Genomic DNA, 27,991 nt, shown 5'->3' with positions numbered 1-27,991 from the left:
AGTTGTTGCCTGCATAGGCAGAACAGGAGTTGAGACATGGCTTCTTCAATATTTGTTGTAGATCAGAGGCCGGCAAGCCCCATGACTTAGGTACATCTTCCAAGTTTCTGTGTGGGTGAGATTATTCCTAGACTCCAGCAATGAGGGGCTGGAGCCCGAGGCAGGACCTTTTCAAGATCTGCTGCAGGGTGGAGGCCAACAAGCCTGTCCCAGAGTTCAGAGGGCTTATCTCCCTCTGGGTCCTTGTCTGAGTCACAGCATGCTGTGTTTGCTTGCCGTTGAAACCAAAGTAGATGGATAGAAGACCCTTTTTGTGAGGCGCTAGTGTGCATGATTCCTCCTGCACCCCTTCACAGATGGCTTTGGTTATAGGATCAAAGCCAAATGGGGTTGAAGCCAAACCATTTAGGGGATGGAATAATCTGTGGGCCTGAACCTGGGGACACAATCAGTAGGTCTGTCACCTGTTGTATACTTTAAATGAGTGAACAGTGTGAAATGCAAATACTATCTCAATAAATCTATTATGTAAAAATAGGTATTGAGTTTTGTTTAGCTAAGTTTTACTATCAAAATGGCAAAATTTTAAGTTGGGAGCATCTCTGTGTGTGTGTGTATATATGTGTATCTGTGTACACACATGTGCAGTTAGATAGATGAGAGTATGCTTATTTTTTAAGCATAAGGTATGTGATCCAAGTGTGAGTGATATTGCGCTACTCATAATGTATATACCTGAATTTAGAGAAATAGGATGGATCTTTAAAGATGTATTTATCTTACTTTTTAAATATTTATATATTTATTTCAAAATCAGAATTGCAGAGAGAAAGAGGGAGAGACAGAGAGCTCTCCCATCCACTGGTTCACTCCCCAAATGGCTGCAATGGCCAGGGCTGGACCAGGCTGAAGTCAGGAGCCCAAGGACTTGGGCCATCCTCCACTGCTTTCCCAGGCTCATTAGCAGGGAGCTGGACTGGAAGTGGGGCAGCCAGGACTTGAACTGGTGCCCACGGGATGCCAGTGTTGAATCCTTTTACCAGGAGGGAGGGTAGCAACATTTTTGGATCTTTATGATGGAAAACAGAAGCAAATTACGTAAGATAAATATAGATTTTCTTTTGTTTACTTGATGTTGACCTACTGCTCTCTGAAAAAGCAGTGCCATAGGAAATGTGGATAATGCGCCTTGAGAGCGTTAGATGAGGAATTGGCAAAACTGATTTATGATCTCTGTCTCTTCCCATGTTATACTGAATAAATAACTCCATGAGCCTTTCTTCCTTCCTTGAGTTATCCTTCTCACTCTTGGAAGATTGCATTGGGATCAAATGGAATAATTACCCCCATTGCATTGTACTTAATAGGTATTTAATAAATGTTTAGCAAAAGAAAGGAAGAAGGGAGGTAGGAAGGGAGAAAGGGAGGGGAAAAAAGTGCCTCGTAAACTGTAGAGTGATATATGCACGGAATTGGATTTACTAACTTACTCCTCTGGCTACTGTGTGACTGTTATAGAGCAGTAAAAATGATTGCATCAGTATTGTTTATGCTTCTGGATATTATTACTGTGTTTAGTGGTAATTCCGTGGTAAATTTAGAAGTGCCTCCAGTATGTTAGACTAATCATCTTGTACTTGGTGATGATTTTGGCAGTTAACAAATGACAGCATTGCAAATAGAAATCTTGCTCCATAGAAGGATACATTAGCTTCCTTGTTGAGACTAAACTGCTGAGACGACCACCAGTCAGAACAAACAGTAGAAGTTAGGCATGGCTTTAGTGTGGGCGGTGTACTTCAAACAGCTCTGCCTGTGTTGAAGATTTTGACATATTGGTATTGGGTTCAAAGTATCATCCCGATACAGGTGGAGCATCTGTAATCTGAAATCTGAAACTTTTTGAGAGCTGACAAAACATTTCTGATTTTGGAGCATCTTTGGTGTTGGATTTCCCATTAGGGATGCCCAGCTGGGAAAGCCCATGCAAATATTCTAAGCTCTGAAAATTCTGAAATGTGAAACACTTCTGCTCCCAAGCCTTTCTGATAAGGATTAATCCATCTGTATAACAAATTCTTTATATCCGTGGCATCCTACAGTTCTCTCCCCAGTGGAGACTATGAAAAGAGAACATGAGCAATCCCATTTCGTACTTTATGCCGCCCACTGAAGAATTTCCCTCATGTAGAATGCTTTTGAAGCCATGAGCTGAGTGCCTTCTATGGGAATTCTGCTGTGTGTGGAGATCTTGTTGCTTGGCTTTTGAATCCCCTTTAGCTCCCTTACTTGCAAACTGTGTCACCCTAGGCAAGTAGCTTTACTCACTGAGCTTCTACTTCCTCATCTGGACCTGGGGAATGTGACTGTATTGGCCCGTGGCATTGAGAGATTGGGTAAAGCACTTGGCACGCTACCTCTCATGCAGCATGCACTCTTTCTTTGGGTTAGTGGTACATGAAAGGGCGAAGTGGGCTCTGAAGCATTTGTTTCTTTTGTTTTTAAATCTGGAGTTGCCATATTAAAATTTTAGCAGGATTTAAAAGCCACTGTGAATCATTTTCTGAAAAGTTGTATGGTCTGTTAGAATTTTGTATTAGCAGCACAAAATTGGGCTTAAGAAGCTTAGGTTTTAGAGTTAGCTGTAAGACCACAGGTCACTGCTGCATCCTTTCATGAAATGAGGTGGTGGAATCTATAAGGAAAAGGAGGACAGATGAGAGAGGAGACAGGATATGGACTCACAGCCAAACCAAATTTATTCTAAGAGAATAAATAAATTCACAGAAGTAGGTGACCAACTGCCAGCACGCACACAGACCAAACACGTGATGGAGGGCCAAGACCCCATCAGGCTGGGTCTTTTCATGTCTTAGGTGGGTAGGGGTCTCGAGGAGAGGCTCAGTGGGGGTGGGGGAGTGGGGGACAGAGGTGAGTTCCTCCATCTAGGTTTACCTCTTTCTGGAACCTGGAGAAGTGTGCAGGGGATGGGATGGGAACAACACAGGGTATGAGACTGAATGGGTCTCTTTGAAAGAATGCAGGGATTAGGGGTAAATTCGGGGACTTCAAAGATAGAGGAGTAAATGGTAAATTAGGATTTTATCTTCTTTTGGGCAAAGAGCTAGAATGGCTGAGGTTTGTGTCCTTGTTTCGTCAGAAAGCTGGCCCTTTATTTCTCCTAGCTCCAAGGTTATCTGAAGGTATGGTCTTCCTTGCACTATCAACTACCTACTCTTCCTCATTTTCTCTTACCATATTATTTATCTGTAATTTTGGACACTCTTTCTTCCTATCGCCTTGAGTCCTTCTGTCCTTCCTTCCTGTATCTTAAATTGCTAGCATGTACCCACTCTGGGACAAAGTATATAGTAGGAGCTAGATAAGCAGTGCTGAAAACTTACAGACATGGTTCCTACACTAATGGAATTTACAGGGCGGGGGAGGAGCACAGATAACAGAGAAATAATAATAATAACAAAACGTGATGAGGGCGTGAAACAACAGGAGACTGTGAAAGAGAAAGCAGGGATACCTCACACAGTTTAAAGGACTGTTCTTAAACAAGGACCAAGGCCAGAAAGTGCGGAGCAGCTTCCAGAACCTGGAAGGCCAGTGTGGGATCAAGTTTAGGAGCTTGCATTTCATGTTGAGTACAATGGGATATCTATAATAAGTTTTAAATGATGGCAAGATGGGAGGTACTCTTACATTACTTGGCTAGAACAAGTAAAACTGATCATTTTTTAAAAGATTTATTTGTTTATTTGAAAGGCAGTCCGGCACCGCGGCTCACTAGGCTAGTCTTCCGCCTTGCGGCGCCGGCACACCAGGTTCTAGTCCTGGTCGGGGCGCCGGATTCTGTCCCGGTTGCCCCTCTTCCAGGCCAGCTCTCTGCTGTGGCCAGGGAGTGCAGTGGAGATGGCCCAAGTGCTTGGGCCCTGCACCCCATGGGAGACCAGGAGAAGTACCTGGCTCCTGCCATCAGATCAGCGTGGTGCGCCGGCCGCGGCGGCCATTGGAGGGTGAACCAACGGCAAAGGAAGACCTTTCTCTCTGTCTCTCTCTCTCACTGTCCACTCTGCCTGTCAAAAAACAAACAAACAAACAAACAAACAAAAAAGAAAGGCAGAGTTATAGTAGAGGCAGAGGCAGAGAGAGAGGTCTTCTATCTGCTGGTTCACTCCCTAGATGGCGCAATGGTTGGAGCTGCACTGATCTGAAGCTAGGAGCCAGGAGCGTCTTCTGGGTCTCCCACGCCTGTGGAGGGCCAAGGACTTGGACCATCTTCTACTGCTTTCCCAGGCCATAGTAGAGAGTTGGATTGGAAGTGGAGCAGGTGGGGCTCGAATAGGCTGCCCATACGGGATGCAGGCAGTGCAGGCAGTGGCTTTACCTGCTACACCACAGTAGCAGACCCAGTACTGATCATTTTTTTAAAAAACACTTTAAAATTCTATATCAATATTAATGCAGAATAGTACATTACACCTGAAGTGAATGTAGTTTTAAGCTTGGCAGGGACTGTTCTGTGGCCAAATTTAGTTAATACTATGTTTCTTCAGAGGAGAAGCCTTTGTTTTCTATAATTTTCTGCCTCCTTTTTTTCTCCCTTTCTCTGCCCCTGCTTGATTCTAGCCACCTCGTCATGGAATTTGCTCACTTTTTCTTCTTCTCCACAGTCCTGTGGTCCTTGAAATGCAGTGAGAGCAGTGCAGCCATCTGTGGACCTTCAAACAGCAGATGGGCCTTGAGCCTATGGGTCTGTAACTCCATAGGGCTAGGAACTGCAGATGAGTTAGAAGAGAAGGCCTGCCAAAATATTCGCGAGAAATGCCTCTTCCAGCAGGAAATCCAGAGCCAGTTCAGCAAAACTGATGTCACTAGCACAGGCAGTGCAAGTGCCCAGACCTTGACTGGGCTGACACAAATTGCAACAGCCCTGCAAATTCTTTAGCTGATCGTTAAATGCACTTCCCAAGTGTGTTCATTGTAGATGATGCTTAGTTGACATGTGGATAGGTGGTGGTGGTGGTGGTGGGGGATACAGAGGGGGAAAATGTAAAAGCAAAAACAAGTTCCAATTAGGTACACTGAACACATACTTTTAGAAGGTCATTTTGGGTGTAGTTCTGGTAAATAGTTGTCAGGTGTTTTTTGAAAATAATTATACAACTACAATGTAATATTATTATTTAGTTTCTGAAAGCAGGAGCTCTTGCCATTTGCCACAACATGGATGGACCCGGAGGGCGTTATACTAGGTAGAATAAGCCAAAGTTAAAATAAATAAATATATGTAGAGGATGATTTTTACTTTGGTATAGAATCTTAAAAAAAAAAAAAGGCCAAGAAAAGAAAAGAATATATGTAGAGAATAAAACAGTGGTTACCAGAACCAGTGTTGGGAGAAAGGAGAAATAAGAGAGTTGGATATCAAGCTATATAAAGTAACAGATATGTGGGGTGAATATGTCTAAAGAACTAATGGACCAAATATAGTTAACAATAGGTGGTTTAGGAGTTTTGCTAAATGGGTAACTGATAAGCTGCTCATGCTACAGAGTGGGGAAATGAATAACTCTGTGAAATGATGTATATGTTAATTTGTGTTACTATAGTAACTTTTGCTGTTATATGTAGCTGGTAATATCATCATGTATGCTTTAAATATGCACAATAAAATCCGGTAGAATAACATTTAAAACTATCTTAACTGTCCATGTGTTAAAATATTTTTCAATACAATTATTTAAAATGATGTTCTTTTGTAAATTTTCAATTGTGTCTTTACAAATTATCACCTGGAAACTTACTACTCTTTTATCTAAAATTGGAAACATCTGGAGAGAGAAGCATTTTGATGATGGTTAAAAATGTGGTTATTGAATCACTGTGGATCCAAAGCCTGCTGGATGCGTTTCCTGCTCATGTCTCTGTTTCTCATCTGTGTGTGAAAAGAAGATAACAGTGCCGACTTCTTGGTCAGTGGAGAGCCGTCTTTCAAAACGATGTGTCGTGACCACTGGCATTTGGGAGAAATGATTTTGTCAGGTTGGTGTGGAGCAGATTGTGATGAGCGGAGTGGAAGCCATACTGAGAAAGCAGCAGGCTGGCAGTGCTCCAGAGTCAGCTGTGGCATAGCCTCTCTTCAGCCAAGAAACCAAGTGTTACCAAGTAGTTAGCAGCGTTCTTTATCCTGTCTTTCCAGCATTGTCCTTGTTTACAAATGATGGGGAAACCAAAGTATATTTTATTTTCTGATAACTTCTTTTGGTTTCCTGAGAGAGAACTGTGAAGGCTTGATAAACACACCTGCAAGGGTTGCTACCAGGCAGTTCCAAAAATGAATCTCCCAAGCCAGACATGACTGTTCCTGTGCAGAGAAAACTTGTGCCATGATTTGTGCCTCTTACCCTCTCTCATCAGCCACTGTGAATTAACTACAGATTAGTCAGGTATTTTAAAATTGATTTTATATTGGTTAAAAATGGATAAATGTAGCATCTCAGTTTCATTGGAAGGTTACATGTTTATAATAAAATCCTGTAAACATAGGCAGTTTATCTGTGGATGAAATTGGTATAGGAGTCCACATGGTACAGAGCTAACACCATGAGCTTTGTTGTCAGACAGACCCAGTTCACGCCTTATCTCTTGATAGCTATGCACTGAGAAATGGCATCGCTTCTCGGAGTCCTGGGTTCCTTATTTGTATAAATAGTTATAAAACCCACTGGCTTATAATATTATTATAAAAATGGGTAATAATATATCTGAGCACCCAGTACTGTGACTACTACCTAGTGCCAGTCACTCCACCGATTTTACCTGTTGTTAACACTACTGACATCACCTTTGTTGAACTTAGTTGTAATAAGGCTTAATTATAAAGAGAATTCATATTCCACAAGAAAAGAAATTAATGAATTTTTAAAATTCAGTATAAACTTTTCAGATTAAGATATGATCAAGGTTCAGTGTCAGTAACTGATTTTTTTTTTAAGATTTATTTATTTATTTGAAAGTCAGAATTACAGAGAGAAGAAAGGCAGGGAGAGAGAGAGAGGTCTTTCATCTGCTGGTTCACTCCCAATTGGCCACAATGGCCGGAGCTGCGCCGATCCAAAGCCAGGAGCCAGGAGCTTCTTCTGGGTCTCCCACGTGGGTGCAGGGGCCCAAGGACTTGGACCATCTACTACTGCTTTCCCAGGCCACAGCAAAGAGCTAGATTGGAAGTGGAGCAGCCGGGTCTCGAACCGGAGCCCATATGGGATTCCAATGCCTCAGGCCAGGGCGTTAACCCGCTGCACCACAGCACAGGCCCCTATCAGTAACTGATTTTTAAATAGTGAATTCATTCAGAGATTTTTCCCAGTTTTTATGCATTTCCTGTAGTTTAAAAAAAAATCTTCAAAATAGTTAACTTTGTATTTCACAAGAGATTGACACGAGAGAGAACTGATTAAGGTTTTGATTTGATCCAATTCACTGTAATAATTTATTAATTTCCATATTGGGGCCAGCACTATGGTGTAATAGGTAAAGCTGCCACTTGCAGTGCCAGCATCCCATATGAGTACCAGTTTGGGTCCTGGCTGCTCCAATTCTGATCCAGCTCTCTACTGTGGCCTGGGAAAGCAGTAGTAGATGGCCCAAGTCCTTGGGCCCCTATACCAACATGGGAGACTCAGAGAGAATCTTGGCTCCTGGCTTTGGATCAACTACTCAGCTCTGGCTGTTACAGCCATTTACGGAGTGAACCAGTGGATAGAAGACCTCTCTCTCTCTCTATCTCTCTCTCTCTCTCTCTCTCTGCCTCTGTCTCTCTGTAATTCTGCTTTTCAAATAAATAAATCTTTAAAAAAATTTATTAATTTCCTTTCAGTGCATGCTAAGTGCCAAATCCAGTCCTGTTAGATACAGAAAAATAAACATCATGTCTTTTCTCAAGGAGCTTACAATAGAATTTATTTGATTTTTTTTGGTGGAGAAGAGTAGATAGCAGATAATCTAACATTTTTTAAGTGTCTAAGAAAGGCAAAACCATGGAGACCAAAAAAGATTAGTGGTTCTACAGGGAGTTAGGGGCAGAGAAGGCTTTTTTTAGGGCAGTAGAAAACTGTATTACAGTGGAGCATACTGCTTGCTATACATTTAATTAAACCCACAGAACGTACAACACCAAGAAGGAACCCAGTGTGGAGTAGGGAAGCTGGGTGATAAGGACGTGTCGGCATTGATTCACTGACTGTAACCAGTGTTCCACTCTGGAGGGAGATGGTGATGGTTGAAGAGATTGTGGATGTCATTGTGCCAATGAACCAGTAAATGAACCATCACTTGCTCTCACTCTCTCTCTGTCTCTCTGTCCATCTTTTTTCCCCCTCTGTCACTCTGCCTCTCAAATAAATAAAATTGAATAAAAAATTTTAAGATAATAATACAGTTTATTTAAAAATAATATGGAAATGGTCTTACTGCTTTGGGGCTAAAGTAAACCATATAAAGATGAGTTTTTAATAAGTATAATACAGGGGCCGGTGCCGTGGCTCACTTGGTTAATCTTCCACCTGCAGCACTGGCATCCTATATGGGCACCAGGTTCCAGTCCCGGTTGCTCCTCTTCCAGTCCAGCTCTCTGCTGTGGCCCAGGAGGGCAGTGGAGGATGGCCCAAGTGCTTGGGTTCCTGCACCTGCATGGGAGACCAGGAAAAAGCACCTGGCTCCTGGCTTTGGATCGGCGCAGCGCAGGCCATAGCAGCCATTTGGGGAGTGAACCAACGGAAGGAAGACCTTTCTCTCTGTCTCTCTCTGTCACTGTCTACAACTATACCTGTCAAAAAATTAAATAAAAAAATAAGTATAATACAGATATGGTTTTCTTTATTTAAATGCGACATATGATATTCAAAACATGTATACTTACTTACTAGCCATGTTGCAAAAGAAGTGTGTTCTGTAAGAGTTCTCTGACCTCTTAGGACACTTTGATTTGGTAGTAGATCTGGGTTCTAGTTCCTTCTTCTGCCAGGGAGCTGTGAGGCTTTGGGACTGTCCCAGAACTTTCTGGCTATATTTTATGGACGAGAGCATAGGAACATGGCATACTCTGTTTGTATAATTTGCTTTGTTGGGCATGCTGATGGGTTTGATGAGGTGGCTATTCTCTAGTGAAGTTTGCAGACTCTGAAGTAGCCCCAGGGCACACTGGGGAGCCATTTCCATGTCCTGGATGAATTCCTTTCTCATCTATTAATTGTGTGTGTGTGGAAGTACACAAGAAGAGAGGCGCTCCCTGGTTTTTTCCTCCCAAAGAGTTACTTGGTTCAGTAGTATCTAAAACAATATTTATTCAACATTAAGCTTACACAGGTTTCTTCAATGAACATATGTGTTTTCTAAAAAATGTAACCCATATATAAGTGTTGAGTGGTCAGTGAACAGGTAGGAGAATTCCCACCTATCCTCCCAAGCTGCACAAGGAATGAACTAATACAAATTAGCTTCCTCTAGTGATAAAACTGCAACAATTTTCAGGCGAAAGAAAAACAGGTTCGTAGCACCATCTACAGGCTACTGAGGAGGAAAATCATGGGTAGCTCTTAAATGCAAAGGTTTGTGGAAAGGAAATTTTTAAATACCTCATACTTCCACTTTCAAATATATCATTGTAACTTCTACTATCTTCATTGTTTGTATTCTTTTTCATCACTCATACGTTAATTTCTCAATATGTCTCCAGTTACTGTGGACTAGAGGACTATTGATCTGATTAGCTGTGTGTTTTCATTAGGATCCCTGTTCCTCTCCATGCTTGCACATTTCTCTCTGTCTCAGCAGTAGCGATAAGGATGCTCTGATATGAAATTCTTATAGATTCCAGCAGGTTTGTCGGTCACAGTTCACATAATAGGATCCGAGGCACAAAGCCTGCCAGTAAGGGATGTTTTTTATATTAGCTTGTATATAACTCAAAGGATTTATTGCATCATTTACTTCTATTCTGAGAGAAAAAAATAAATGCAGACATTCTTGTGTCAATTGTGTGTGTGTGTTTGTGTTTATATCTGTGCTTAATTTTTTTTGAAAAAAATGATTCTTAATGGTCTCTCAGTCTTTTTTGTCCCCAAGAGTCCATGATTCTGTGACCAAAAATAGCTTGGAGCATAGATTATTATTTATAAAGGAATCTGGGAAGCTTGTCTTCGAATATGGTGAGAGTAGAGTTAGTATTTTCATTACCAGATACTTCACTTTCTTTATCTTAGTTTTCTTATTTTCTTTTCCCATGTTAGAGTGATATTAGCATATTTGGCAACCTCAGAAATTTTACTGAAATCTTTGAATGACTAGGTGTAAAGTACTCATGGTACTAGCAGAGTGGCAATTTTCTGTTAGAAATAGCATATTAAGATTAATTTAATAATTGGCCCCTTGTAAATTACTAGTTTTATTCTATCGTGTTTATTATCACCAAGTGGTTAGGAGTTACTGGAATGTGCGGAGAATAGGTACTCGTTAAGCCATTAAAAACTGCAAGAAGCCTTCTCCTTCCTAAAAAAACAAGATTGAGATTAAATTGTAAGATTTGATTAAATTTACTTGAACTGTGTTATTTCTTGGATGGATAAGGAGAGGAAAGAGTGAGAGAGTGTGTAAACTCATGAGAAATTCAAAGGAAAAGATTTTAAGGTGCTTGCTAGTGCATTTTTAAAAATGTTATTTAAGACACTGAGGCAGACAGGCAAGAGAGCCATCAGCCAACTCACTCATAGCAGTAAGACATCCACATCCCCGTGAAGTACGTGCGTTCAATTCCCAGTTCAGGCTCTTGATTCCACTTTCCTGCTAGCGTACTCTGGGACACAGTGGTGATGGCTGAAGTAACTGGGTTCTTGCTACCTACGTGGGTATGGATTGTGTTCCTGGGTCCTGATTTCAACCTGGGTCTAGCCCAGCCCTGGCTGTTACACACTCTGGGAGAGAACCAGTGGACGGGAGCTGTGCCTATCTGTCTGTCTGCTTCTCAAATAAATTAAAACATTTTAAAATTATACACAAAACACTTATTTTTCTAAGAAAAAATAAAGCACAAGTTCTGATATGACTAGAGGTTTAAAATGAGGTACTGCCTTGTAGTTCCATAGCTAATATTTTTCCCTGTTTTTCTCGCACCAGATGGCACTGTTTAGTTCTATTTCACAGTCTTGTTCTGGAACTTTCTTTGGGAGAATCTGTTTTAGCCCAGGCTTCCTAGTGACACCTCTGTATTCTGCATGAAGTCTTTATGAGTGCTTGTAAAAGACCATTGATTCAGAAATGAAGCTGTTTATTTGAGGTCTTCTGGTTCTTTCCAGTTGCGTGTTTGCTATGAGGTGGGCATAATAAACCAGCTGATAAACACCTACATGCTTCTCTAACAGCTCAGCCCATGTTTTGTTTGGAGATTTATCTGAGCAATGTGATTTTGAGTATTTTCACTGGCCAGTCTTTTGTATGTAGAAGTGGAGCTACAATCCCATGTGCACACTGTTCTTTTTTTTTTTTTTTTAATGTTGTAGAACTTAAAGTGCTTTGCGATGGTCTATTAGATACATTTAGTTAAATTTATTTAAGAAAATAAGATTTAGAGAACTTTTCCTGACTTGTCTATTTATTTCCAAGGCTGACTTAGAATGAAATTATAAAAAAGCTCTGACAGCATTATTTCTGAGAGGCAGCTTCATAACCATATCTCTATCACTGATAAAAATAAAAAAAAATTTTGGAAGGTAGAATTTCTTTATTTAATAAAAACACCAGATCATATTTACTTTCTTCTATTTTGAATAATACCAGAAATTTTGGACATAATTATGATACAAATTTCATTGAGAACACTTCTCCATTTACTTGTCTTATTTTTTTCCTTCTTAAAGATTTATTTATTTGAAAGACTGAGTTACAGAGAGAGAAGGCAGAGGCAGAGAGAAGTGTTTCAAATTGATGCAAACTTCCCAAATTGATGCAACGGCCAGGGCTGGGGCAGGAAGGAGCCAGGAGTTTCATCCAAATCTCCCATGTGGGTCCAGGGGCCAAGGACTTGGGTCATCTGCTGCTGCTTTCCCAGGCACATCAGCAGGGAGCTGGATCAGAAGTGGAGCACCTGGGACTGCAACTGGCACCTTTGGGATGTCAGCACTGCGGGCAGTGGCTTAACCTGTTAGGCCACAGAGCTGCCAGCTCCCCCCACCCGCCCCACCCCGCCCCTTAATGAAGGACCCTGTTTTATTTGTACATTTTGAGGCTGCTTTGAGCCCTGTTGCTTCTGAGCTGTTTGGATTTGGTACTAAACTCTCCTCCCTTTGCATTTCATTGTGGTGATGCGATTTTGAAGGTGGGAATAGAGTACAGAGCCCTCTGGAGACTGGGGCTATGAATACACAAAGGAAATTTCCTTATTTCTATCTTCAAAAGAAAAGAAAAGTTAATATAAAGTTTTTAGCTGCTCCTCCCCCCTGTTCTTCATTGCTCTTCCACACACCACTGAGTGGAAGGCGCAACTGGCAGCAAATTGGGGCCTCCTGCTGCTGGAGGGGTTGGGCATCGCGGAGCCGGGTGGGTGTGCTTGTTTCCAGCCTCAGGTCCTCCAGGCTGAGCCACAGCTCTCTGTGGAAGCAAGCTCGAGACAGGCTGCTTCCATAAATCAAGCCCTGGATTTTATTAGAGTGTTTATGTAACCTCAGTTTATGTGCTATAATTCTTTGCTGTGTTGCCTAGACTAATTCCCAAAGAGGATGTTTGTTCTTTTCCCCTGTAAATTTTCTAGCACAGGCTTTTGTTTTGACATTCTTCCTCCCCCTACCCTCTGCCTTTTGCTGGGGAGTGGGGTGGAATGGGGGTTGTCAATAACAGTTGATTGCTTTTTACTGTGTAAATTGTGTACTCCCAACACAGGTGGGATTCTGTTTATATTAGATGTTATCCCTACTCTAAAGTAGGGAAAAAAAAAAACCTTTTGCTCAATTAATTTTTCAGTTTTCAATATTATAGAGTGGTAGGGTTACCATGTACTTAATTGTTGAGTAAATGAAACCTAAGTGGGAAAAAGCACCCTTTGCTTTTCCTGGGAGCCCCCACCCCCCAACAACTCCCACGTACTCCTGCTCCTGGCTTGTGGTGGACAGAGTCACATTGATTGCTCAGAGAGAAAATCCAGACTGGGAGTTTAGGGTGAAATAGACTTTTAACTGAAGAAAATATCAGGGTAAGATGACCAGAGTCAACAGTATTCCATGTAGGTAATTACATAGAGAGAGCACTGTTGTCTGTTGGAAATAAAGGACAATTTTACTTACCCACAGCATGTTTTTCAAGAAGTGGCTACATATTTTTTTACTTCTCAATTCTTTTTTCCAAAACTATGTTTGGCCCCGCAGATGAATTAGGTGTTGAGACTGCAGCTAAAGAATACGTTTATTGGACTCAGTCTCACTGGACACATTAAAATTAGGTATTGCTATTTCAGTTAGCAATTAATGCTTGATCACCACAAGGCTACAGTGTACCACAAAGATATTTTCCTTTTCTTTCTGATTTAAAGAAGATAGTCGCTGGGCAGATTTTATAAAAGCACTATGCATCAGAGCCATCTTTTTACATTTATGTTATAAAATTGTATATGTACTTTAGAACTGTGCTATTCAGTATTGTAGCTATTACCCACATGTGGTTATTGGACATTTGAATGTAACTCTTCCTAGTTGAGAGTGCTGTAAGTATAAACTTCACACTGGATTTTGGAGTTATAGTATGAAAACAAAAATATAAAATATCTTTAATTTTTATTGATTATATATTGAAATAATGCATTTTGGAACCATTACATAAAATATACCTTAAAGTTAATTTTGCCTATTTTTATTTTTTTCATTTCTAAGTGTGGCTACTGGAAACACTTAGAAGTACAGATAGGGCTCACGTCTGAAGTCCATGTTATTGGTCAGTGCTGTTTGAAAGTTGTGTTATAGAGTGGGTAATAATAGACTATTACACTCTGTAGAGCTTTCAAAAATATGCATTTAAAGGATATGCCATGCTTTCTCATAAAATATTATCACTCAGAATTGGTGACAAGAGGTGGTATATGACATAGTGGTTAACATACTGCTTGGTACTCCTGTGTCCCATGTTGGAGCACCTGGGTTTAAGTCCCAGCCGTACTCCCACTTCTAGCTTCCTGCTAATGTGCACCCTAGAAGGCAGTAGGTGATGGCTCAAGTTCTTAGATGGAAACCTGAGCTGAGTTCCTGAATCCCGACTTTGACCTGACCCAGCCCTGATTGTTGCAGGCATTTGGGGAGTGAGCTAGTGGATGAGATCTCCTTTCACTCTCGCTCTTGCTCTCTCTCCCTCTCCCTTTTTTCCTCTCTCTGTCTCTTTCTCTCTCTGCCTTCAAAGAAGTAAAACAAATAAGCAAACATTTTAAAACAAATATTTTAAAAAATTTGTTCCCGGATATGAATGAAATTGGGCATATTCTTTTGCAGAAACCTCAAGATTTATGAGAAAATACTGACTGAACACCCTTGACTGAAATATGAAATATATATTTTTTATATTTCAGGCCTTCCTCTCAGTAGTTGAATAGAAAAATCTCACCTGATAGGGTGTAGAGGCCAACAGCGTGGACTCTAGGTTGGAATCCCACTTGGCTGCTTACTTTGCTTACTTCTGCTGGGATTATCCCTAGTCAGCTATGTAATATGTGTAGTCTGGGGCTAGTTATTTAGCTTCCTTGTGCCTCAATTTCCTGATACACGAAATGGAGATGGCATAAGGAAGAGGCACCTTCAAAGGTTCTGAATGTTAAATAAGATAAAATGTCTAAAGCACAGTGGCTGGGACTTAGCACATTATATAACTACTATATACATTTTACCTATTTTAGTGATGAATATCATTGGAGTCCTCATCTTGACATTAGCTTATGTACAACTTGAACAGATTATTTAAACTTAAATTCTGTTCTCAAGCAGACACAGTCTGTTGGGTTTCAACAATTAATTTGGTACATTTGCTGAAACTCAGAAGCAGCAGGCAGTAATTAAAAATAGGAGAGTAAATGAACAAAAGGGGGAGCTCATTTATTGGGACATATGATTAGAACATTCTGTAAAATGAAAGTTGTGGTAATTGTAGATTATACCAATTCCCTACTTGATATGAATTCGGTTGTACCATATTTCTTTTCATTATGTTTCCCTGCCACTTGTCAGTGATTTTCAGCCTTTGGGTGCTCTCTTTGTATTGATTGTATTGTGGTAAAGAGATGATAACCTCATAATCCTGTGTCATAGAATGATTGCTAAATTAACCTAGAATTGTTTGAATTTTAGTGCAGTATATATGTGTATGCATTTAAATACAAGTTTAATAAGTCATTACAGTGTTCTCTGTTATAGGGCTAAATAACCTGAGCATCAATTGGTTTATTTTGGTGATTAAAATTTCTGGCTTGGAGAGGGTCCTGGACAGCTCTCTTAATGGGCATCTTGGGGAGATGTGTGATGCTGGTAGGCTTGTCATGGTCACATTGATGTTTGTCATGAAATGTATGAATTTGATGTACTCCACTCATGGTAAATTCTTTTTTTGAGTAGAGGATGTTCCTTATGAAGAAATTTATCATGAAAGCTCTTAAACAGGCCAGTATTGCCTCTATGTCATATATAAAACAGTGTATGTTTTCCACTGTGTGTGCCATTTGATGTGATCAGGAACTCCTTTTACTTGGCTTTTGAAGTCATTCACTTAGACCAGTTTATTGAACACCTGCAATACTCGAGGCAAAATGTGAACCCTCCAAGAATTTGCAGGGTATACTTGGCTAAGGGATATACATATATATTAATGTAGCATGATGCTATTGAAAAGACACTTCTCTTCATGTATGTATTTTTAGTCATTTACACTCTGGTGCTTTGGCCCTGTATGAAGAGGTGATTTAAATAGAGATCTGAAGTAAACGTTAGGATCTGAAGAACGTGGAAACTTATAAATTACAACTAGGCCAGCATCATGTAGTTCATTTAATTAGGTCTCTGCTTTTTGGACTTTTAGATTGTCCCAGAGTTTTCAATAAAATAATCATGTTTTGGAACTGCCATTGGATTAGTGGTTAAGATGCTGGTTAGGATAACCACCTCCTGTATCAGAGTGCATAGTTTCAAGTCCTGGCTCTGTCCCTGATTCCAGCTTCTGCTAGATGCTGGGAGACAACAGGAGATGGCTCAAGTAATTAGTCCCTGCCACCCAATGGGATACTTGGATTGAGTTCCCATCTCCCAGCCCCAACCTAGTCCAGCCCCAGCTGTTTTATGCATTTGGAAAGTGAACCATGGGGCCAACGCTGTGGCGCAACAGGTTGAAGCCCCAGGCTGCAGTGCTGGCATCCCATATGGGCGCCGGTTCGAGTCCCAGCTGCTCCACTTCTAATCCAGCTCTCTGCCTTGGCCTGGGAACGCAGTAGAAGATGACACATGTGGGAGACCCGGAGGAAGCTCCTGGTTCCTGACTTTGGATTGACACAGCTCCAGCCATTGCAGCCATTTGTGGAGTGAACCAGCGGATAGAAGACCTCTCTCTGTGTCTCTACCTCTCTGTACCTCTGTCTTTCAAATAAATTAAAAAAAATAATAATAAAAAGAAAGTGAACCTGTCAGTGTGAGTTCTCTCTATCTGTTTCTCTTTCTTTGTCTGATTCTCAGAAAAAAGGCAACAGAAAAATTCACATACAGCTTGATGACCAATCTAGTAGTGTTGTCATATTCATCTTTATTTCGGATGCTTTTGGTGAATGAAAACATTTATCTTTATCATTTTCAACCTGTATTAGCAAATTCTCTCTTGGAAGAGTTGTACCAATTTACAATATACCACCAGCTGAGTTCTTTTCATCAAATTTTTAGGTTTCAGATCGCCTGAAACCCAAAAACATGGAGATAATTCAGCTTGCTAGTGTAGAAATGATGAAGTTAGCACTATATAAATTAGCAAACTGAGGAGTTTTTATAAATTTAAATAGTTTTGCTGAATCTAGAAACAAACTTTTAATGAATAATTCTAAGGATTTTTTTTTCAATTTTTAATTTTTTTAAAAAATATTTGAAAGAGTTACAGAGAGGGAGAGGGAGAGACAGAGAGGGGGAGAGAGAGAAATTTTCCATCCTCTGGTTCACTCCCCAGATGGCTGCAATGGTGGGACTGTGCCAGGTTGAAGCCAGGAGCCCAGAGCTGCTTCTGCGTATCCCAAATGGGTACAGGGGCCCAAGAATGTGAAATGCTGCTTTCCCAGGTGCATTAGCAGGGAGCTTGATTGGAAGGGGTGCCTAGATGGGTTTCCAGCATCACAGTGTCAGCTTTTCTGGCTTTGTCACAGCCCCAGCCCCAAGGTGTTTTTTTTGTTTTGTTTTGTTTTGTTTGTTTGTTTTAAAGAAAAATGAGTTTCCTAATCTTGGGGATTAGGACCATCCTGGTTGTAGGTTGGGTGGTGATGTTAAATAAGCTGCCCTGTTCCAGCTCATCATTAGCTGGCCTCCCAGTGCTCATGATCCGATGGTCTCTCAGCTCCAGCTGAGTTTTATTAGGATCAAATCTTGGGTCTGACCCCACAAATATTAAATGTCAGTAGCTGAGTTTAGGATGTGGAATGATTTGTACTTAACTTTTAACTGCCCTGTACTCAAGATCTTTTTATCTTCACTCTATACTCTGAGTAACAAATTTAAATGATTATTCATAATAGTAGCTCAGCCCAGCCCTTGCCAACTTTTTAATAGCTGAGCAAATGTACGCCACAGCCTATGATGAAGAGCTCGCCAGGCCTCAGAGTAAAGTGAAGAATCTTCAAGTCTTGCTCTTTCTAGGTAATTTGCTCATTTTCCAGGGGACTTTGCATGGCCTTAACCAGTCACTGAGGCAGTGAGGGAGAGCAAAGGCACCACCATCTAATGTTATTGTCTTAAGACCTAAACTGACCTTGCAGTGATGAAACAGTGATGTTTTCCAGGGCTTTCTTCTCCTGAATAACTTTGTGTAAATTTGTAACAGGTTTCTGGACTGACTTCCTTCCCTCTCTAAGTGTCAGAAAGAAACATAAGAGGACATCAAGCCACAGAAAACAAATTATGGTCAGAATAAATATACTGTTTTGTTGGCAAACTTAGAAAATCACTTTTGGAATCTAATAGCTGTAGGCCAAAGATATTTATTGAAACCAAGATTTTAAGTGTGGTTTATTATGTTTATGGAGTAGTTTAATACCACTTTTCTTTAAAATGAGTTTTTAATTTAGGAAAAAAGAATTCATATTTGTTCCCAGAGTAGAAATGACTGAACATCATGGGAGTGGTTAGAGTTTCGTTTGTGTGGGTAAGATTCTGTTTACCCACAGCAGTCGTTGGCTGGATTTAAAAGCTTTCCCAGATGGAATTTATGGAGTGAAATTTAAAACTAGTGTCCTGTGTACTACAATGTATGGTCACAACAAGCAATCAATTTAGAAAGAGATGGAATGGAGAAGATACAGGTTATATGATTAGTATTGTGCAATGCAGTGTGACACACCGCGAGGGAGCTTAGCGCTAACGTGGTGTGTCATCATCTCACTTCTGCTATCCAGCTCCTGGGCACTGCTGAGTCCTGGAAATCAGTGACAACTCTCACTGGCAGAATATAATCCATCCTTAATAGGAACAGTTTCAGGGGTATGGGCCATGCAGAAGCTGGCCAGGGGAAAGCATGGGGTAGCAGAGTGTTTCCTAGATACCCTGTTCTGATTTTTCAGACTCCAAGCCAGGGGCTTTATTTCATTCACTCTGCTTCATCCTCCCCACAACCCAATGAGGTACATTGTGTGCATTTCAGAAATGAAGTGACTAAGGAGTAGATGAGGTTTATCCAAAGCCGTATTTAGGAATATATAGGTTAACTGCATATACTTGTACAAGCTGTTCAGTAGATGAGGGCCGCAGGCTTGTGGCCTAGAGTAAGGGCCAGGGTTGTCCAGTAGACATGACTTTTTCTTGCATTTAAACTTGTGTGGGCTAGTGTAGCCCTATTGATAAAGTTGGTTAGTGGCTGATTGGGATTTGAAGTGAGTCTTGTCTCGTTCCAAAGCTAATATTGTTTTTATTATATGATGCTGTCTCGTATAAGAAGTATGTTATCACCTGTTGAGTCCCTTATTTCCCTTTGATAAAACTGGGTTTATTTTTGTAAAATCCAAAAATGATATTGGATCATGTAAAATTGTTTGAAAACAAATGATGAATTCTTTCTTGTGAAAAGACTAATTTATCTGTTTAACAGATTTATTAATTATTTAAAAGGCAGAGTGACAGAGAGGGAAAGATATATATATATAGAGAGAGAGAGAGAGAGAGAGATTATATATAAGTGTGTGTGTGTGTGTGTGTGTATATATATATATATATATTTATAGAGAGAGAGAGAGAGACCTTCTATCTGCTGGTTGACTCCCCAGTTGCCAACAGTCATGTCTGGGCCAGGCCAAAGCCAGGAGCCAGGAACTCCATCTTGTTTTCATATGGGTAGCAGAGGCCTGAACTCCTGGGCTATCTTCTGCTGCCTTCACAGGCGCATTAGCAGGGAGCCTGTTTTGGAAAGTAGAGTAGCTAAGACTCAAAACTGGTGTTCCTATATGGGATGTCAGAATCGCAAACTGCAGCTTACGCTTTTGTGCCACAACACGAGCCTGAAGTCAGGGGTCATATACTAGGCACTTTAAATTATTTGATAAATGATCCAATTTTTTTTATTTCCTGTATATGGTTGAGTAAGTATTGGTACTATGTTTGAAGTAAAGGTCTTCTGGGTATTAATTTTAATGTATGAATGCAGAAAAGAATTGTGTAGTCTATTAGGACCTGAAATATTTACAAGGTAGGTAGAAGATTCTTTTAAATTGAAATAGAATCTGTAATGCCATCAGATTATTTGAAAACATATGCCTAAGAAACAAATGTTGGCTGGCTCCGTGGCTCACTAGGCTAATCCGCCGGCACCCCTGGTTCTAGTCCCAGTTGGGGCACCAGATTCTGTCCCCGTTGCTCCTCTTCCAGTCCAGCTCTCTGCTTTGGCCCAGGAAGGCAGTGGAGGATGGCCCGTCTTTGGGCCCTGCACCCACATGGGAGACCAGGAGGGGGCACCTGGCTCCTGGCTTTGGATCGGCACAGCGCGCCGGCTGTAGCAGCCATTTGGAGGGTGAACCAATAGAAGGAAGTCCTTTCTCTCTGTTTCTCTCTCTCACTATCTAACTCTGCCTATCAAGAAAAAAACAAAACAAAACAAAACAAATTTTGACTCAATCCCTGTGGCCGTTACATGACCAAATATGTAAAGAAAGCAAAAGATTTTTTCAAAAGTCTGTCTTGTTTTCCTCCCTCCTGGTGTTGTCTCTGGACATCTCAGTTTCCTGAGACTGAGCCTCAAAGGGGAATGGAAGAGATGCTGTGTTAAGGTGTGGGAGTAGAGAGGTTTATACTGCTGTCCTAATCGGAAGGCTTTCTGCAAACTTGTTTCCACCACCAACCTATCTTGACCATTTCCTCAAAGATACTCCAGTGACATCCATCTAGTTGACCCAATGGTCTTAGGCAGGTATACAAAAACTCTTGAAGTCCCAGCCAGGATTAGAATCTCGGATGCTTGTTTCCAAGTCCTACATACTTTGTATATGAGATAATGTCCAGAAAAATGGTTGAGAGAAATTATATATTTTATATATTTTAAAATATAATAGCATAGACTGAGATTTTTCTGGCACACTTTATTAACTGCTCATTTGCTCTGCAACCAAAGAATGTAGACATCTTGGCTTTCTAGAAATTTACAATTCAATTAGGGAAACAAAATCAATACATATTACCTAATGTAAAACAAGAGAAATTACAGATAACAATTAATAACAGTAAAGCACTTGTCTTAACTAAGCATGTCTACATTTCTTTTTGTGGTTTTATTGCTCATATAAGTCACATTCTGTATCCAAGTTGGGATGGAGAAGCTGTCCCTTGCTAAACATCTACTCCAAAGAGTCTAACTCTAGGCCTGAGGTCCATACCATACCATTCTATTAGAGGTAATTAAAAGAATTTTCTATCTAAATTCATTACTTTCCTGGGCAGCCTTTTTCCCCATACCCAGTGAGGTACCACAGTGAATAATGATGAACTGTAAAATCTAAAGCAGAACAGCGTTATCCTCTTGTTTGGCATTTGGTCTATCATTATGTTGCCACTATTGTCTGCCATTGTGACAGCCACCAATATGGGTACTTTTAAATAATCAGAAGCTAGAAACGAGATGCTAAGATTAGCAAAGCAGAATTTGTATTTGCTTTTGTGATATGATTATATTTGCATTCCCAACTTCCAGTGAACCAAAGCAGGTATGATGTATTTTGTACCTCAGAAACTGTCATTCATGGAAGGCAGAATAAAAAGGCTTCTTTCTTTACTGAATGTTGTCAAATGGAACTTTCTGTGATGATAGACGTGTCCCATACCTGTGCTGTTCATCTCAGTAGCTGCTAGCCACATAAGTACTTGATATGTGTGGCTAGTGTGGTCCAGCAACTGCATTCTGGTTTTTATTTTCATGAATTCAAATGTGAATCACTATGCATGTCCAGTGGCCAGCATGTTGGGTAGCATGGGCATTTGTTTCTGTTTTGTTTTGTTTTATGCCAGCATTTTAAATTTCTGTTTCAAATTTCTGTCTTCTTTACTTCCTCATTCAATTCCCTTCCATTTTCCCTTACTTTTCTTTCCTCTCACTTCTCTACTTCCCTGGTCCTTTCTTGCCTTTCTGTGGTGCTGCTGGGACAACCACACCCACCAATCAGCATCATCTTATTATCATCTTTTGCCTGGTTGGACCTGTCTGCCCATGTTCTCCTTCCTTCCACAGCGATGGAGGTGTTTGCAGATATGCAGTGTTTACCAGAAGTTCCTGAGGTACTGGCTACTTAATAAAGATGAAACTAAATGAGATTTTCTGACCAGATATTTTTGGTGAGGCCATGCTGACTCTTACAAGAATCTCTGCTTCCTTTTCTAAATACACTAAAAGATCCCTTGGTGAGTGTTTCTAGAATCTTGTATGGAGTAAATCAAAGTCAGTGGTATCAAAATCCGAGTAAGCAGCCCTCTCTTCTGATTCCAGCTTCCTGCTAATTCAGACTCTCGGAGGCAGTGGAGGTGGCTCCAAAAATTAACTGGGTTCCTGCTACCCAGGTGGGAGACTTGGATCGCGTTCCCAGCTCCTGGCTTTAGCCCTGGGTCTGGGCCCTACCAAATGTAGGCATTTGTGGTAAATGAACCAGCAGATAGAAGCTCCCTCTGGCTGTTTGTCTCTATTTCTGCCTGTCAAATACATTTAAAATTTTTTTTTCTTAAGTAAACTTTAAGTTCCCTCCACAGGCTTGGCTGCATGCTCCAGCCCTCTGCCATTTCCAAGTTTTCCTCCTTCCTCTCTACTTCTCTCAGGGCCTCGATGTGTGAGAGGCAGTGATGGCAGGTGAACTTGCCAAAGGTCAGATCACCAGGCCTGGTGGCCACACCATCTTTGGCAAGATTGTTCCAAAGGAAATACCTGTGAAAATCCTATTTGGATGTGACTGGTGTCTTGCTGTCCATGCCATTCTTCCTCAAGCACTGATGTATTAGTTGATGATACTTAAGAAATATGTAGCTCAGATTTCTGCAACAGAGGATGTTGATGAAATCATGCCTAATAATTGTCAAGAAATGTGCCTCTGACCTGGGCCTGAAGAAGGGTTATTGAATGGTGGTGAATGAAGGTTCAGACAGGGAACAATGAGTTTCTCGTGTCCATCTCCGTGTTCTTGAGGTCAGCAGATGAATTGGCCTTTGGTAAAGCATGTTTTAGGGATAATTGTTCCTTCTCTAGGCAATGATCCAGTTCGCAGTTCCAGTATGTTAAACAGCATACTCAGTTTTGCTAATGTATAGAGAGAATGAGGAAATACTTTAAAAAAATACATAATAAAAGACATTGTTGTGTGTTTTAAAAAAAGTAAACTTTAAAGAAAGAAATCATAAGACTGGGCTCTATAGTATAGGTTCCAGAACTATTGGATATGAAGTTATTTGAAAAAGTTAATGGAAAAGTGAAATTAAAAGATATGTTTATTTGGATGCAAAATTTTTTGAAATCCATATATCTGAAGGGATTTTTCCAAAAGTCCTCAAAGATATATAAAAAATATTTATGGATGTCTGATTTTTTTTTTGCACCAAAATAAGCTCATTTTGAAAATTTCATTTCCCAGGGCAAGTGTTAGGTGCATTGTTTGAGATGTTGTAGTGCCTGGTTCAAGTCCTGGCTCCTCTGCTTCCAATCAAATTTCTTGTCATGGAAGATAGCAGGTGATGATGGCTCAAGTACTTGGGTCCCTGCCATCCATGTGGGAGCTGTATTTGTTACAGGAAAATGGTGGCAGATAACATATCATTACCTCGGTTCTTTGTCTCACATGAAAGAAGAATTTCCAAACGGACAAACAGAGAGATTTAAAAGGCAAGATTTATTAGAGTCAGAGACCTCCAGCCAGAGGAGCATGGATGGGGGCTTCCAGGAGAAGAAAAAACCAAAATGATCCCTGGCAGTTGAGTTTTTAAGCACAGTTTTGATTGACATTCAGTTATAAGGCAGGGACGAAACTCTTCTTGTAATTCTTTATGCTGTCTGGCTTCCTCCTGAGAAAACAAAAGAGCCATCACAAGGGTGGGATACCTAATTGGTTTTCCAGTAAACTGGGAGCTCAGAAGGGTGGAGTCACCACTCCCTTGCTATTCTCATGATAAGACTGGAAGCTTCCAAGGAGTGGGCAGGCAGGCCCTTCTGACCTTGCTAAGGATAACTTTTGGGGGGAACATTTTCCACCCTCAATTTCCAGACTGCCCATTAACCCATTTTACTCCTCACATATTAAGTTGCAGGGTCCTGGCTTCATCCCCAGTCCAGACCTCGCTATTGTGGGCATTTGGGGACTGAATCAGCAGATTTGTCTGTTTTTCTACCTTTCAAGTAAAGTAGAAAATAAAGAAATAAAAATAAAAATTTAATTTGTCATGAATTTTTTCAAGTCTCCTCTTATTAACCAGATCACTGGAAATCTTAGCTTAGCCGTCTGTACCTCTCAACAGGTAGGTTAAATCCCTCTGCAAGCTTTTTTCTGGCTAGAACCCTATAATTCTGGTCTACTTGGGTTCTCCCCTTCCTCCTCAACTCTTCTTCCCTGCTTTTCCTCCTCCCTCTCACGTGCATGACTAACTTCTTTTTAAGTGGGAATGCTAATAATCTCTTTCTAACTTTGGCCACCATTCTCTTCTCCTCTTCTACTTGAATGCCCATAATAGTACCATCAGATTTATTGTAAAGACACCTACTTAAATTTTTTTCCACTTATTTACTTTATTTGAAAGTCAGAGAAAGGCGAGGATTGGGGCGGGGGGGGGGATCTCTCTTGTGCTGGTTTACTCCCCAAATGCCCATAACATCGAGACTGAAGCCAGGAGCTGAGAATTCAATCTGTGGCCCCCATGTGGTTGGCAGGACCCAGGTACTAGAGCTGTCAGCTGCTAGCTGCCAGGATATACATTGTAAGGCTGCCACAAAACACATCAAACACCAGAGTAAGGGAATGCATCTATTGGGGGAAGCCCAACAGACTGGCGGTAAAGGGAGAAGAAGAAAAAGAGGGAGATGGGGAGCATAAGAGAGAGATCCAGAGAGAGAGACAGAGAGATGGAGAGAAAAGAGACAGAGAGAAAGAGAGACACATGCTCAGGAACAGGTCCTTTTAAAACTTTGCGGGGTGTTGGGGGGTGGGTAGGTGGGCAGGGAAGTAGGAGGAGGGAATCCCATTAGGATGGAGGTGGAGCTGACACCAGTGGTTGGGCCATGTGGCTACCTGGCTTCCAGCAATGGTGGTGGTGGCAGGCCTAGACCCTAGGATGGTGTCGGGGTATAGATCGAACCATAGATAAGACTGCACCATTTTGCTAACATACATCAGTAGGAAACTGGGTTCAGGAGTAGAGGCAAAGACTGGAACCCACATACTCCAGTATGGAATGTAAGGATTCTAAGTGGCCTCTCAACCACTATGTCAAATGCCTACACCCACACCTGCTCTTTTATGTTAATTTTTATTTTCATTTACTTGAAACAGAGAATGAGAGATATCCTTCATTAGCTGGTTTACTCCCAAATTCCTGAAACAACCTGGGCTGGGTTAGGCTGTAACTAGGAGTGTGGAACTCCAGCTGGGTCTCCCATGTGGGCAGAAGGGGGTCTAAGCACTTGGGCCATCATCTACTGCCTCTCAGGATGCATTCACCTGAAGCCGCATTAGAAGTGGAGTGGTCTGTACTCAGACAGGCACTGTGATGTGGCATGCCGATGTTCCAAGTGGTGGCTTAACGTTTTGCACTACAAAGCCCACCTCCTCACTTACTTTTTAATGTTTTCTCTATTCAGAGTCATGATTTTTATCATTTTAATTCTACATGTGATATCCAGCCTCAAATAATTTCAATGATGGTGACTGTCCATCTTTGAGTCCTTGTTTTGCTAGACTTCTAGACTCTTAGCCTGAGAATGCTCTAAGCCAGAGGTTACCAACGTGCTGGAGACCTTTTGCTATTTCCAGTTCACAGCGGAAACTCACTGTGGTCCATCATCTAACTGCACTAGACAGAAAAGCAATTTTTTGCCTCTAAAGGTTAAATAGGTTTCTACACCACTGGTCATGGAGGTTTTTAAGGTGAATATTGACAGGATCTGCCAAGTTCATTGTGCCAAGTCCTTTCCCATCTTAAGCGTCTTTGCAGCTGTTCTTGTTAAGGGCCTGCTATTTTGCATGGTCCAGATGGGTTTCAACCTTTATACCTTCATTTGCATATCCCACTGAGGGGTTTTCCTATGTACCTCGTTTATCACCTTCACCCTATGTACTCCCTTCTTAGCACTTGTCACTCAACACTTGATTCTTTCTCTGCACTTCTGGGATTTAAGGATTTCCTATCACTTTTTCTGTGCTGTATTCTCACTTCCCAGGACCTCAACTGGGAGGTGATAAGTGCTCAGTGAATAGCTGTTAAATATATATATTTAGAAAAATACTGCAAAGTATAAATTTGGCAGGCAGGTGCACTAGGTTGGTAATATTAATAGGATTAGATGGAGGGTTCCTGCAGCCTCCATGAAGGTCCTGAGCAGAAGTAAACTACCGAGAAGAACATTTTTAAAAGCATGGTGACTGTGCAGGGTGAGGTTCTTTCTGTGTACTTCTGCTTTCATCTACCTCTGGAGGCATCTTCCAGAGACACCTTCCGAAGATGGAACAATAAATAAATGTCATGGTGGATGGTGGAGTCCTTTATCCATTCCACTTGAGATATGGGAGTTCTAAGTGCTGGTAGGAAACATGTTAGCCATTTGGAAATAGAGTGCTGTTGCTGAAAACTGAAGTTGGAGCTGGATTTATAGACTTTTCCATTCTTAAAACATTCTAGATTGCTTTGATTCTAATTATTATTGTTGTTAGCATTTTTCTCCTGACATTATTCCTTATATATTATACATGACTATAAAAGCTTGTTCTTATTTGAAAAGTCTTTGCATACTTGTGATTTGGATTTTCTTCCAGCCTGGCCTCAGGGGCCATGTTTTTAAAGTCTGCTGTTTCTTTGGGGCTGATTCTGCTGCCTCCTGAACAGCATACAAAGCAGGTTTTTTGAAATCTGCTCATCTACTATGGTTTACCAGTTATCTCTATCCTTGCGGCTCTGCTTGAACTTGATCCTTTTTTTGTTAACACCCAGCTATTTTTGCTTGTCATTTTATTATATGCACTTACCAGGTAAAGTTCAAATGATTAATGATGTCAGAACTGTAAAAGTGGGCTAGTTCAATTGTGCACTAGTTCAGTTGTGGAGATTTTGAGGGAGTATTAATTCCACTGGACCTATTGAGGTTTGCATTTAGGAAAATGGAGTGGCACATCTTAAAAATATATTTTTTAGATATCTATAAACTTCTCAGAGAAGTGTTAGATTCTGCAAAATTGACTTTAAAAATACCAAGGGAATGGTCCACTGTCACTATTCATGTATTCTGTCTACATCATCTCATTTATTCCTCAAAAAATAATTCCTTGAGGATAAATGTTTTCATTCCCAATTTAAAGATAAGAAGTTGAAGCACAAAATCTATCCTCTAAGTGCTAGGCTATTTTCTGCTTCTCTTTTCAAAACGTGATGGAGTCCCCAAACCCTTTGTTTTCCTGTGGCATATTATGAAATGCATCTACTAGCATAATGGGGAAAATGTCCTTGGGAGACAATGCAAGTGATGAGCTAACAGTACTTGGTCCACAATAACTACTCAAAATGTTACTCTTACTGTTAGCCATTCTCCTGTAAATCTCCCTCAGTGTCTAAAGTGTTAACAAAACTTGAATGGTTCTGATGGTAAGGGAGTGATGTGAATATTGTGTGTATGGTGAATAAAAGGACATTGAAAATATACTGGGTGGCCTGGCACTGCAGCATAGTGCGTAAAGCCACCGCCTGCAGTGCCAGCATCCCATATGGGTGCTGGTTCGAGTCCCAGCTGTTCCACTTCTGATCTAGCTCTCTGCTGTGGCCTGGGAAGGCAGTGGAGGATGGTCCAGGTCCTTGGGTCCCTGTACCCACTTGGGAGACCCGGGGTGGTGGTGGGGCTCTTGGCTCCTGGCTTCAGGCCAGCACAGCTCCGGTTGTTGCAGCCAGTTGGGGAGTGGACCAGCGGATGGAAGACCTCTCTCTCTCTCTTTTTCTCTCTCTCTCTCTCTCCCTCCCTCTCCTCTCTCTGTGTAACTCTAACTTTCAAATAAATAAATAAACTCAAAAAAAAA

At 41.0% G+C, this 27,991-nt stretch overlaps 1 protein-coding gene and 1 pseudogene across 10 annotated transcripts in view; both read left to right on the top strand.

The window, feature by feature from the left end:
* The window catches only part of AUTS2 (activator of transcription and developmental regulator AUTS2), a 1,249,738-nt gene that overhangs the window by 461,547 nt on the left and 760,200 nt on the right, over nucleotides 1–27,991 (top strand). The window lies entirely within an intron of this gene.
* LOC138846964 (adenosine 5'-monophosphoramidase HINT1 pseudogene) overlaps nucleotides 1–27,991 on the top strand; it is a 39,277-nt pseudogene extending 11,286 nt beyond the window's left edge.

The sequence above is a fragment of the Oryctolagus cuniculus genome, chromosome 19 (assembly GCF_964237555.1).
Source record: "Oryctolagus cuniculus chromosome 19, mOryCun1.1, whole genome shotgun sequence".
In the NCBI taxonomy this organism is placed as follows: Eukaryota; Metazoa; Chordata; class Mammalia; order Lagomorpha; family Leporidae; genus Oryctolagus; species Oryctolagus cuniculus.
This window is presented reverse-complemented; position numbering and strand designations above follow the sequence as displayed.